Genomic DNA, 12126 nt, shown 5'->3' on the forward strand with positions numbered 1-12126 from the left:
TCAGACCCAGAAAAACAGGCTGCCGTAGGTTGGAAAGGGCCTGCCATCACCACAGTCCTTTGCAGAGTTCCTTGCGACTAAAATCACCCTGAAAGCAGCGAGAGGAATGGTCGCAGTGATTGTGTCCAGGCTCGCCACCCCTGCGCTTGTTTTTTAAGTTGACCTGCTGAACTGGTAATTGCAGGAATAAACTGAATGCTTGCCAGCAGGAGTCACTCTAGGCCTCCTAATAAAAGTAAATTAAACTACTTCCTTAAAGCCCTCCAAGGCGAGGTGACGCGGAGGAGATGGCGTTAGGGAGCTATAGCAGCATTCCCAGTTAACCCGGGCCTGTCTTTGTCCGGCCTGGGAGGACTTGGCCCGCTCCTCTCAGCTGACCCGCCCTAGTTTTGTAAAGTGTTTGTGGATGCGGACATCAGTATCTTAGGATCCCGTGCGTTAGCTCATGTTGGCTTTCGTAGGATTATGCCCCACATCACCTACAAACCCCTCTGCTTTGCTGGCCATGCTCCTCGGAGCAGAAATCACTGGGGTGAGCCGTAGTCAGTGTGAAAGGAGATGTTAGCTCATGGTTTTCTGAAAAAGAATGGGCCCAGTGTGATGAGAAACTGAAATATTTCAGCAATAGCCATGAAATATAATAGTTTCCCAAGTGCACACAAGCTCAAAAAGTTAATTGTTCATTTATGTTTGATACTGGGATTGAAACGTTGGATTAAAACCAATTAAATGTTCCTAGAAGCAACAGAAAAAGTTTCCTGATTTATGAATAGAACCATTCAAATGGCTCAGACACAATCCATGTCAAGTAATGAGGTGTTTTGTTTTTTTGGCAAAGGAGAACACAAAACAGGCATAGGGAGTTCTTTTAAAAAAACCTCCTTAAAAATCTCTCTTTGGACACAAGGTCAATAAAATAACCTCCACCAACAGGCAGGAGTGCGGGGAAGCCAGGACCTCTTCCCAGGACCGTCCCCTCCCCCAGGTGAGCCGCTCGGGGAGCCGCCCGCGTCTCTGTCAGGGCCGCATTCCTGAACTGAAGTCAACATCCCCGGCGACGGAGCTAAACACGCGCCTCGCCTAGCAACCGAGCCTTCCTCCTCCGGCGGCAGGAGTTTGGGCCGCGGCTTCGGAAGCGCACTTCCTTCACTGCCACCCGCGCCGGGGCCAGGGAGCGAGCGCCTCATCTTCCCGAAGTGTGACCACACGCACACGCCCCCGGCCCCCGGCCCCCGGCCCCCCGCAGCCCTGCACCGATCGTGTCTTCAAAACCCCAAACCCACAACCCGGAAGCTGGACGTCTCCAGTGCACGCGGCTCGGGGGCAGTCCCGCTTCGTGCCTCGTGCCGGGGGCCGGGGAGACTCCCGCGGGGGGCCTGGCCCCGGGCCCGGGCCGCCTCGGCCGGTGGCCGCTCGGCCCGGGCCCCTTCCCGCGTCCCGGGCCCGGCCGGCGCGGGCTCGGTAGCAGGACGCCCTCTAGCCCCGCTGGCGGCGCGCCGCGACCCCCCCACTCCCCGCCCACCGGCGGCTGCGCGCACAGCACCCCGCCGCACGCCGCCGGCTCCTGCCCGCCACCCGCCCGCCGAGCGCCCGGCCCGCAGCGCCCGCAGCGCCGTTCCCAGCCACTCGCAGCGGCGATCGGGCGCCCCGCGGAGGCGGCGGCGCGGCCTGGCCGGGCGGGTTGAAGGGACGAGTCGCAGCGGCTCAGGAAGTGACAAGTCGGTTTCCTCCCCGGAGCCGCTCGGTGTGCAGCGCTCGGCGCCGGCGGGAGAGCGCGCGGCAGCCCGACGACTCGGCGACCGCGCGGGGCCCGCGCCGGAGCGCCCGGCCGCGCACAGTAAGCGACCCGGGGGGGGGGCGGGGGGGTCGGTCCCGAGCGGCGGTTCCTGCCCAGCGCGCCCCGCTGCCGGCGGGGGGGAGCCCTCGGCGCGCAGGGCTCGCCTTTCTCGTTTTGTTGCTGGTCTCGCTCCGCCTCGTTCCGCGTCGGGCTAGGTGGTTTCTCGGGGCGCCGCGCCGCGCCCGGGGCCGGCGTGAGACTTGTCAGAGCGCCGCCGGGGAGCGAGCCGGCCCGGCCCCCGCGGAGAAGCCTGCGTTCCCGGGGCGGGCGCGGGCACGGCTGCGCCCGGGTGCCCCCTTCTCCGCGTCTCAACTTGAGCCCCAGGACCCGGCGGCCCCGCTCGCCCCGAACTTCCCGCATCGGTTGCAGACAACTCTTTTGTTCGCGGAAGTTTTCGCTGCCGCCCCGGGATGCGGGCGCGAGCGGCGGGCTGCACACGGCCGGGCCGCCGGGGCGGGCGCGTTGCGGGTGAGGAGGTGCTCAGTCCCGGGCGGGGGCCGCGGATGGGGCGTGCGGAGCGTGGGGCGCCGGCGTGGCTCCTGCACATGGCGAGCAGGGCCTCGGGCGCGGGCACACTGGTCGAGCCACATTTTTGCCCGTCCTTGGCTTGCACACCCGTGGGAGGCCGCCTCCCCTCTCGGGGTTCCACTTGGTGGGGCGGGGCGGTCGAGCCAGGACGCCCCAGAGTCCCGGAGGGCCCTCGCTTTGCGTTGCCCCGAGTGGCTTCTCCGGCGCCCCCAGCTCACCACCCCCGCCTGCAGACTCGGGGAACAATGCTCGTGGCGCGGGACAGGGCAGCAGGTCCCGGGGAGTCGCGCGAGCCGCCTTGCTCGAGTCCTTCGCCCCCGGACGCCCCCTGAAGCCGGCTCCCTGCCTCTGACCACCCGGGCTCGGTAGCACGTACTGTACGTGGAACGACGGCGAACAAAGAGCAGCTCTTTGCAGCGTTTGATGAATGGGATTCTGCCTCCTATAGGCCACACTCCGAGGCTCCCGTGCGTTGTAGTCTCCGGACTCGGTGCTGGGCCAGTGGCCCCGGATGCATTCCCAGCTGGGACCCCGGGCCGGGCACCGGTGCCGCCGCCGCCGGAGCGGGTGCGGACGGAGCCGGCTGACAGTGGCTCAGCAGGAAGAAGTGCGTGTGGCACGGGGTGGGGGAGGCCCGGCTGGCCTGCCGCAGGAGTCGGGGTGGCATTGTTTATTGGCCCGGGAGCCAGGCGAACGTCTTGTGCTGCGCACACCATATTAGCAGACTTGCGAGCCGCGTGCTGGCCGAGGTGCTCCCAGCAGTCCCGGGCCGGGAGGGCTCCCTCCTCGCTCCGATTCCGGACTCCCGGGTCGGGATGCCACCCGGTTTGAGGACTTGGGAAGGGACGGAGGGAGCAGACGGGGTGGCAGCCCCTGTTCCTGACTTGGCCGGGTTTTGGTTTCACTTTACTGTTCCCACTTAGCTGTGAGTTCCCTCCGTCAGGGACAGTTTTGATCCTGAGTTGCAGGTCTGTAGGGACGCCTCCGTCCCCTCTTAGCTGTGGACGACTGGATACACAAACAGCTTCTTGTCCCAGCGATCAACCTGGGCTAGCGGGAGAAGGTTCGGGTCTTCCGTTGTGGATGCAAAGCCCTTGGCCCTGTATCTGCACCGGGCGGGGGTCTGGATGCGGCCAGGCACCCTGCAGGCTTCCAGGGTGCTGACCCAGCTGCCAGGGCACTCACCTTTCCAGTGGGCAGCGTGGGGAGGCTCGGGGCGGGTCTCTGCTTTTCTCCCCAACGCCCCATCCAGAGAGCAAGATGGCTCTGAGGCTGGTTCACATGCTGTTGCCCAGACTTCCTGTGCTCCCCTGAGGAGGGGAGACCGATGAGCAGTCATTTTTACAGCGAGGACCAGTTCAGAACACAGGCGGGCAGTGCTGTGGCGGCAGAGGTGGGCGGGACAAGAACAGCATCCCAGTGTTCTGATAGGTAATGTTTTGGGTTGTTTCTCCCTCCGGTTTCCGGCTTAGGGGCATGTCGTGTGTATGGAGCCTTTTGGAATCTCGTGAAGTCCTTTTGGGAAGAGCTTTAGGATACTTGGTGACATCCTGGTGGCGACACTGAGTTGGCATTTTGTGGGAAGCCCTGTTGTTACTTCTTAGGCCATTTCTGTCCACACCGTTTGGACTTTCCCTGTTGCGTCCTTTGCTGTCCCCTGGCCCCTCCATCTCTCCAGTTCTGTAGGAGCTGAGTGGGTTCAGGGAGCAGGCGCCTGAGCAAAGCCCAGAGAAGGCCAGCTGCCCTGGCCGGCAGGAGGCCAGAGGGAGAGGCGGGAGCCTGTGTAAAACCTGGGAGTGGGCAGCAGAGGCCGCCTCGGAGCAAGTTGGCGCATCTCTGCCCGGCTCTTTAAAAAGGCAGGCCCTTCTCACCCGCTGCTCTGTGCAGTGGGCCCTGCAGGCCAAGGGGAGACCTGCTGTCAGGTGCTTCTCTCCACGCTCACCCCGCCCTGTGACTTTTCTGAATTTCCTACTGGATGGAGAAAACTTGTTGTTTTTGCCCTTAAAAAAAAAAAAAAAAAAAAAGACTGAAATAAGCAAGCACTCAGCCCAGCACAACCCCCGTGGTTACCACCACCACACACACCTCTCTGATGTGCAATAAAAAGAAACGGCAGGCATGGTTTGTTGTGTAATCTGCTGATAATACAAGTTTCGGTCTTGATGGAAACCAGATGTGGAGGGCTCCCTTTAATTGATCCAGCCGGGTGTGGAGAGGGGGGACGGGCACTTTAATAGATCAGCCCTTGCCAACCCCAAAGGCGACGGGTTTTTTTTTCTTCTTTTTTCCACTCGAGGGGAGAATCTCCAAGTCGGGGCTTTTTCGAGGATTTTGCCTCTTGGCCTCTCCCCTTGCTGCAGCTGTCCTTTTTGTCAGCGTCTCCTCTCGTGAAAGAACCGGTTTGTTGCCAACACGAAGCACATGGCCGAGGCTGGCGGGCTCCGTGCAGTTGCACCCGGCTGGGCGCCTCTCTCCCCGTCCAGCTGCTGCCCTGCCCTCCGCCCTCCAACGCAGAGCCCGGCCGAGGGCTTGGGTGCTGCGAGGAATGCTGATTGCTCGCCCCCAGCTCCTCTCCCAGCCCTCCGCCGGCCCCTGGAGAGCTGCTGCTGTTCAAACTTGCCCAGTGAGTACACGGCAGACTCCCTGGCCGGCTCCTTTCTGTGTGTGCCTCCTGCCCACTGTGCGAGGGCTCTCGCTGCCCGCTGAGCCACCTGTGCCGTGGCCATGGTCAGGGGCCGCACTGGAATAGCCGCCTCCATTAACTGCAGTCCCCTCGCGGGCCGGGCCGGGATGTGAACTTTGGAAATGAACCCAGAGGCTTAGATACGCTGATGTGCCCGAGCCTCGCGCCTGCCTCGCCGAGGAAGGTTGGTTTTAGCGCAGTTTACATTAACATGATTAATGGCCGCGCCACTGAAAAGTCTATATTCAAAAGCAATTTACCGGCCCCTGGGGTTCTTCTTACGGGGGAGTCATTTTCTTTGCCAAACAACTTCGTGCGAAGGTAACTTCTTCTTTGATGTCTAATCCAAACCTCGTGCGCGCACAGTTTTGGATCCAGGCGGGGGCTCCGAAAATTGCGGGTTGTGGTTTCCGTGCTGCCTGTCTCGACCTTGCCGAACCCGGGTCAGAGGGCAGCGGGTCAGAGGGCAGCGGATTCTTGCCTCTAAACGTGTGGCAGAGCTAGTGCCCGCGGGTCCGGGCGGAGAGACCTTCCAGGGGGGAGTTGGCTCCGGGAGGGGGTCTGGGAGGAGGGGACGCAGGGCCAGGTTTTCCCTGCAGCAACTGGAGACACTTGAGCGTTTTCAAAAACAGCCGTCTGTGCGGCCGCCTCTCTCTCCTCTTCTCTCTCCGCTTCCCTTTTTGTTCGGCGTGGGTTGATTGAGAGGGAACCGCTGATGGGTGGGTCTGAAAGCAGCCCTAGGAGCCGGAGAAAATAAAAACAGAGGAAGGGCCCGGGAGGATTTTGCATTTCAAAGGGTCTACCTTGTCGAATTTCACATCACGTCAGGGGTTACGGAGCAGCGACAGGCACCCCTCCCCTCCCGGTGGGGCTGCGCTGCGGAGCGGGAGGGAGTCTGCCTTTCAGGGGGGGAGGGGGGAGGGGGGCCGCTTGGCTGGACCGCAGGAAAGTCTTGGAAACAGCGCCCCTCCCCTCCGGCGTGCACTGTCCCTGGAGGGACCTAGTCCACTGGGCCACTCCTAGGAGGTCAACGGGATCATTTTGGTAAGCAGCCGTTTGACCCCAAAATGCGGGCAGGCCGACTCCTGGCTGCTCTATCTCCTTTCCCCTCCTCCCCCAAAACAAGGGAGCGGATTCTCCTGGGTGATGTGGCTCCCAAGTTCCTGAGATTCAGGGCCCCGGAGAGCTGGGTGCCGGGCAATGCGCAGATGGTTCAAACAACAGCAGCAGGGCCCATGGGCGCTGAGGGCTCACCCTGGGCCAGGGGCGTGGCCTGCACTCTAATTCTCAGAGCAATCCTGCCGTGACCGCCGGGGAAACCGAGGCTCAGAGAGGCCGAGTAACTGGCCCCAGGTCGCACGGCCGCCAGGCCCGGAAGCTGGCAGCTCTGGCCCGTCCACCTTGCCCTGCACACACCGTGCCCTCAGCCGGTGTGCGCATGAGACAGGGGCACGGCTTCTGCTTTATCTCAGAGCATGAGTTTTGTTTAGTCTTGTTAGCACCACGGGGAAACGTAGATATTTAACTGCCGCTCTCCCTTTACCCCCCTCTCCTGTAGCCTTTTTTTTTTTTGAGGAGCGATCAGATTCTGTATTGACCACGGGACGAGAGGCAGTGCCTCCACTGGGGAGACGGAGATGTTTTGCTTCGTCCTTACAGAAGACAGATTCTCACGAAAATGTAATTATTCCCAGTGACCTTGTGGGGCAGCGGGGAGTGAGGCTGGCAGTCCGCTAGAAGCATCCCCGTGTGTTCAGATTCCATTTTCCGTTCACAGAGACCCGACAAGGCTCGCCGGCGCCGGGGTTTTTCGTGTGTAACTCGGGTGTCTCCGCAGAAATCGTTCTGTGGCGCTGCCCTCCCAGGTCTGTGCAGAGCCCCCTTTTGTTGATGGGCCTGGAGTCATCAGGCAACAAGCATAACTGTGCCTCCTCCGGCCGTGGGACTGGCCACCCCGCCAGGGCTGGTCAGGTGCCCTGCGTGTTGTCGCGGACAGATGGCTCTTTGCAGGTTGATCCTGGGTGGGGGTGGGGGTGGGGGCAGGATACCCACCTCCTGCAAAGTCTGGTGGGCGGGCTGTGCTGCCCTTTCTGCCCCGAAAGAGTGTGTGGACAGAGCTGGGCCCCTGCGGGCTGCGTTTTTAGAATCCAGTGCAGTGGTTCTCAGCGCCGTCCACACATGGGGTCACCGGGGAGGTTTAAACAAACACCTGTGTCTGGGTGGCACCAGGACCAGTTACATCAGAACCTTAAGAGGAGGGCAGGCTCAGCATTGGTGTTTTTAAATATATTGTTATTGATGTCAGAGAGGAAGGGAGAGGGGGAGAGAGAGAGAGGAACATCCATGATGAGAGAGAATCATGGATCGGCTGCCTCCTGCACACCTCACGCTGGATCGAGCCCGCACCCTGGCCTGTGCCCCGACCGGGAATTGAACCCTGACCTCTTGGTTCCTAGGTCGATGCTCCACCCTGAGCCCCGCCAGCCGGGTTAGCATTGTTGTTTTTAAAGCTTTGGGGTTGGTTCATCTGTGCATCCGAGACGTAGGAGTGAGGTCTGGGATGGACCCCACACGCACCTTGCTTCGCTAGCGGGGACCAGGAGGGGCATAACCCTCTGGAACTTTCCACTGCTGTGTCTCCGTGGAGGTGGGAGTATGGGAAAGGTGCACGCCCCTGGTGAAGTGCCCGCCGTAGATATCACCCCGGAGTTCCTATTTCTGGGGGGCCAGGCCTCGGGTCGCCTCCCCGTGCAGGCCTCGCTCAGCCCCCTGAGCACCTTCCTCCCGGAGCGGAGCGGGTGGGTTTTATGCGGGTGGGTTTTATGTGGGGGGGTGGCGTGGCGGGCGGTCTCTGCGCAGTTCTCTGCAGGCCCTGCGCCCCTCCCTCCCGCTGGTCGGTTCCGCTTCTCTGCTCCCGGAGGTTTGGCCCGTGGTGTCCCTCGGTTCATGGGAGGGAAGGCACAGTCTGTCTGGCTCAGGGCGCACGTTGGTGATTCTCGGGGAGCAGTTGGTCCTTTCCACCTCGCCTGGCAGGACGGCCACGCACCGGCACCTGGTTGTACCTGACCGCCCGCAGCCTGGCCTCCCGACACAGGTGGATGCCCGTCCTCCAGTCCGTTCAGGATGAGCGGGCTGTGGAGAGAAGGTCTCCCGGCCACAACCTTCCGGAGGGGACATCCGACCCCAAGAGGTGCAGGGAGCCCCAAGGTGCCCTCGCCAGGGCGCAGAGGGACAGAGCTGCGTCTGCCGGGCCCTGCCCAGCGCCCTTTCTGTCCTGTGAGACTTTGAGGCCGGCTCTGGCCCAGAGGCCCCAGCTGTGGTGCAGACGTGGCCCCGGCCACAGTGCAGACGTGGCCCCAGCTGTGGTGCAGACGTGGCCCCGGCCACAGTGCAGAGGTCCTCGGCCTGGCGGGCCGGGCCGTCTCGGTCAACATTGACAGGCCAGCCCAGTTTTGCTCAGCGGGTCCCTCGGTTGCTGACATGCAGCTCGGTCAGTGCCAGCGGCGCACGGAGTCCCGATGGGCCTGCTGGGCCTGGCGCTGATGGGAGGGTTTGGTCGCTCTGGCCAAGGTCTCCAGCTGCTCCTCTGCGCATGGTGGTGGGTGGTGAGGCTCGCTCTCCTCCATGGCCCGGGATGGGGCCTGACGAGGTGGGTGAGGAGGGTCCTTATTTTCTCCCGCCCGTCATTCTTGCGTTCACTGAGCGGGCGTGGACCGGGCACCTTCCGAGTGTCCCTCATGGCGCTGGGCACTCGCTTCACCAGTTCACGGAGGGCCCCACAGTCTCTGCCAAGGGACCAGCTCTGCCTGTTGCTGCAGACACGCCGCTCGGACCTGCCGCCGGGCGAGAGGGATGGCGGATGGCGGCTCGTCCTGGTTCCTCCGTCCACGCGTCCTCGTCACCAGCGCCTGCCCGTGCACAGGGGGCTCCGTTCCCGCAGGTCTAGGGCGGTGCCCGGCAGTGCCTGATGGCACCACGCTGCTGCCTCCAGGAGGGCCTGGGTGGCGTGTGGTGGGGCTGTGGGTGGGCCTGCGGGCTCCAGAGGGGAGGGCAGGGCTCGGGGAAAGGAGTGGCCCCGCACGTTCCAGGCTGCTGCCGCCCAGCGCCCGGGGAGGCAGCCCTGTGGATGGAGGGCGCTGACAGGCAAGGCCTGGCTGCCTGGAATTCCCCTGCCTCTGGCTTTCGCCTTGGCCAGGGGCCTGGGAGCGAGGGAGGTTCCCCTGCTGGCGCTGCCTCTGCCGGCTCGGGCTCCAAGGTGGGAAGACGAGACGCTCTGGGTGAGGAGGGGGCCGCTCTGGGTGAGGAGGGGGCCGCTCTGGGTGAGGAGGGGGCCGGGGCGGGCTCTGCGAGGCTGCAGGGCGGTGGGGTTGCCGGAGGGGTCCTCTGTGGCCAGGGCCGGGCTGGGGAGCCCCCTCCTGTGATGCCCCTCTGCTGGTCAAACGGCATCCCCGCTGGATGGTGGTGGGCACGCTGCTGCCCACTTGCTGGCCCTCATGTGCTGGGCGAACCTCCCGGCCTCGGGCTTGCATCCTGCTGGCCCTGCGTTCTGTGCTGGAGGGGCCAGTCGAGAGCCTGGCTGGGTCCGTGAAGGGTGTGGTGCCATGCGGAGGGGTGCGCGGAGACGTGGGTGGTGGTGCCATGAGGTCCAGGGCAAGCTCTGTGCCAACGGGAGAAAACCACAGTGGAGCTTGGGCAGGGCACGGGGGCAGCAGGGCGTGGGGGCAGCCGGCCTCTGTCATGTAGGGCAAGTGAACAGAAAGCTCAGGAGTCGGTGCCTGGGTTCAAATCCGTGAGGCGGTGATTGTCTCCAGCTGGGCTCCCTCATCTGGACCGTGGCCCGTGGGTTTGGGGCGTGGAGTGAGATGTGGGTGGGGACACAGAGTCCCGCGAACATCAGTGATCGTCCCGTGCAGCCTGCAGCCGGCCATGGGGTCAGGAGACCTGGGGGACAAAGGCAAGGACAAGGTGGCTGTGCTCATGGCCCCGTGGATGGCAGGATGAGTGGCAGAGCCCGAGGGGACTTCAGCTGGAGCTGGGCTTGGCGGGCGGGCAGGGGGAGCCTGTGTGACCCAGGGTTGTCAGGTGACATGATTGTTTGGGGAGGAAGGCTTGAAAGCATGTGTGTAGTTTGCAGTGTGTCTCTTCATAAGAGTTAAGACTGGTGAAATCTTTATTTTTTATTTTTATTGATTTCAGAGAGGAAGGGAGAGGGAGAGAGAGAAACACCCATGATGAGAGGGAATCATGGATCTGCTGCCTCCTGCGCGCCCCACACTGAGATGGAGCCTGCAACCCCGGCTTGTGCCCTGACCGGGAATCGAGCTGTGTCCTCGTGGTGCATAGGTTGGTGCTTAGCCACTGAGCCACACTGGCCAGGCTGGTGAAATCTGTCAAGCTTTCGCTTTAGGAAATAAAACCTCTGTTTACTGAAAGGGCTTTAATTTGGGCCTAAACGTAGGAAATGACATTCACGGAGGTGTCCGGAAGTGGCCTCAGGACCTCGGCCCTGCTCTTACCTGCTTCTGGCACGAATCTCTGGGAGCCCGAGTGACCGCGCACCTGTCCGGACTGACGTGGGTCCGTCTCCCACCCTTCGGGCTTCTCTTCAGACTCCTTGCAGGTGATGCTTTCTTTGGTGTCGCCCCTCCTTCAAGTCGGCTGGCGCCTTTCCCCCCGCGGCCAGCACCTCTCCGTGCCGGTGATGCGGTCACCGCTGGCACTTGCCCTCCCACCTGGCCTCTCTTGCTCCCCGGGTGTGGATCTGGCGGCCTCCGGACCCCTCATCACCTTGTGGGGACACTGCCCAGGGCCTAGTCATTTTGACCTTGAAGTGACCTCCTTGGAGGGAGAGCTACTTCTCGACACGGAATTTTCAAGTGCCATCGACTTGGCCAGAGGGCTGCGTCTCTGTTTATTTGCAGCCGAAGCTCTTGCTTGAAGCGGGCACTTGGGATTCCCAGGGGCGCCCGGAGCGTCTGGCCTGGGCCGCACGGGAACGGAGCAGGGCAGTGAGCAAGCCTTTGGGCGCCCCGATTGAGCAAGCCCGACTCAGTGGACAGCTGCCTTGCTCTCCCTTTAAAACAGGGCTGGGGAACGTCGGGCCCACGGGCGTACAAGCCCTGCGAAGTCATTTGGTCTGGCCCTGCCAAGGCATTAGTGGTGAGTTAATTAAAGGTTTGTTTTGTTTTGTTAATCCTCCCCCGAGGATAATTTTCCATTGATTTTTAAGGGAGAGTGGAAGAGAGAGGGAAAGAAACGTTGATGTGAGAGAAATACATGGATGGGTTGCCTCCCGACCAGGGCCCGGACCGGGGAGGAGCCTGCAACCTAGGTGCGTGCCCTTGATTGGAATCGAACCCGGGACCCTTCAGACCACAGGGCAAACGCTCTAACCACTGAGCACACTGGCCAGGGCTCAGTTGATAACTGTGTGTGCTCGAGAAGGAAGTGATTAATATCCAGATGGCCCTTGGCAGGAAGAAAGTTCCCACCTGCTTTAAAAGAAAGACGAGCAGCCGTATTGGTATGATGGAAAGGCGCTCCAGTGCCCTGTGGGCGCTGTGGTGGTGTGTTCTCACCGAGCCCTCGGCGGGAGGGCGGGGGAGTTGCTGACACAAACACGCGAGAATGTTCTGCCTGGGTCGCCTGACACCTGGCGCCCGGCGTGCCTGTGGCCTCCACGCCCTCGGACGCCAGCCCGGACTCCACGGGCCGTGACATGTGACTCGGCCGCGGAGGAGAGCGAGGAAAGCAATGAGCTACAGGGATGGGGGTGCCGGGGTGTCTTCTGTGAGCCCTGGATGGGTTTGCTTATCCGCGTTCAGCTCTGAGGAGAGGAGTGAGTGAGTTATTGCAGATGGCCTTGATTTTGGCAACACACCTCCCTGTGGGGCTAATTCCCAGGGCGGTCAGCCCATGCTGGGGGTGCAGCGCTGTGAGGGGCGCCGGCGAGGTTTGCATTCGGATCTGTGGCACCCGAACCCCATCCGACCCTGCCCAGTGCAGGGGAGTCCCAGTGGACAGCCTCTGCGTGTGGTGACGGACGGCTGTAGACGGCCACAGTCCCTGGTGGTGACGA

Source organism: Myotis nattereri, assembly GCF_964212035.1.
Source record: "Myotis nattereri genome assembly, chromosome: 13".
Classification (NCBI taxonomy): Eukaryota; Metazoa; Chordata; class Mammalia; order Chiroptera; family Vespertilionidae; genus Myotis; species Myotis nattereri.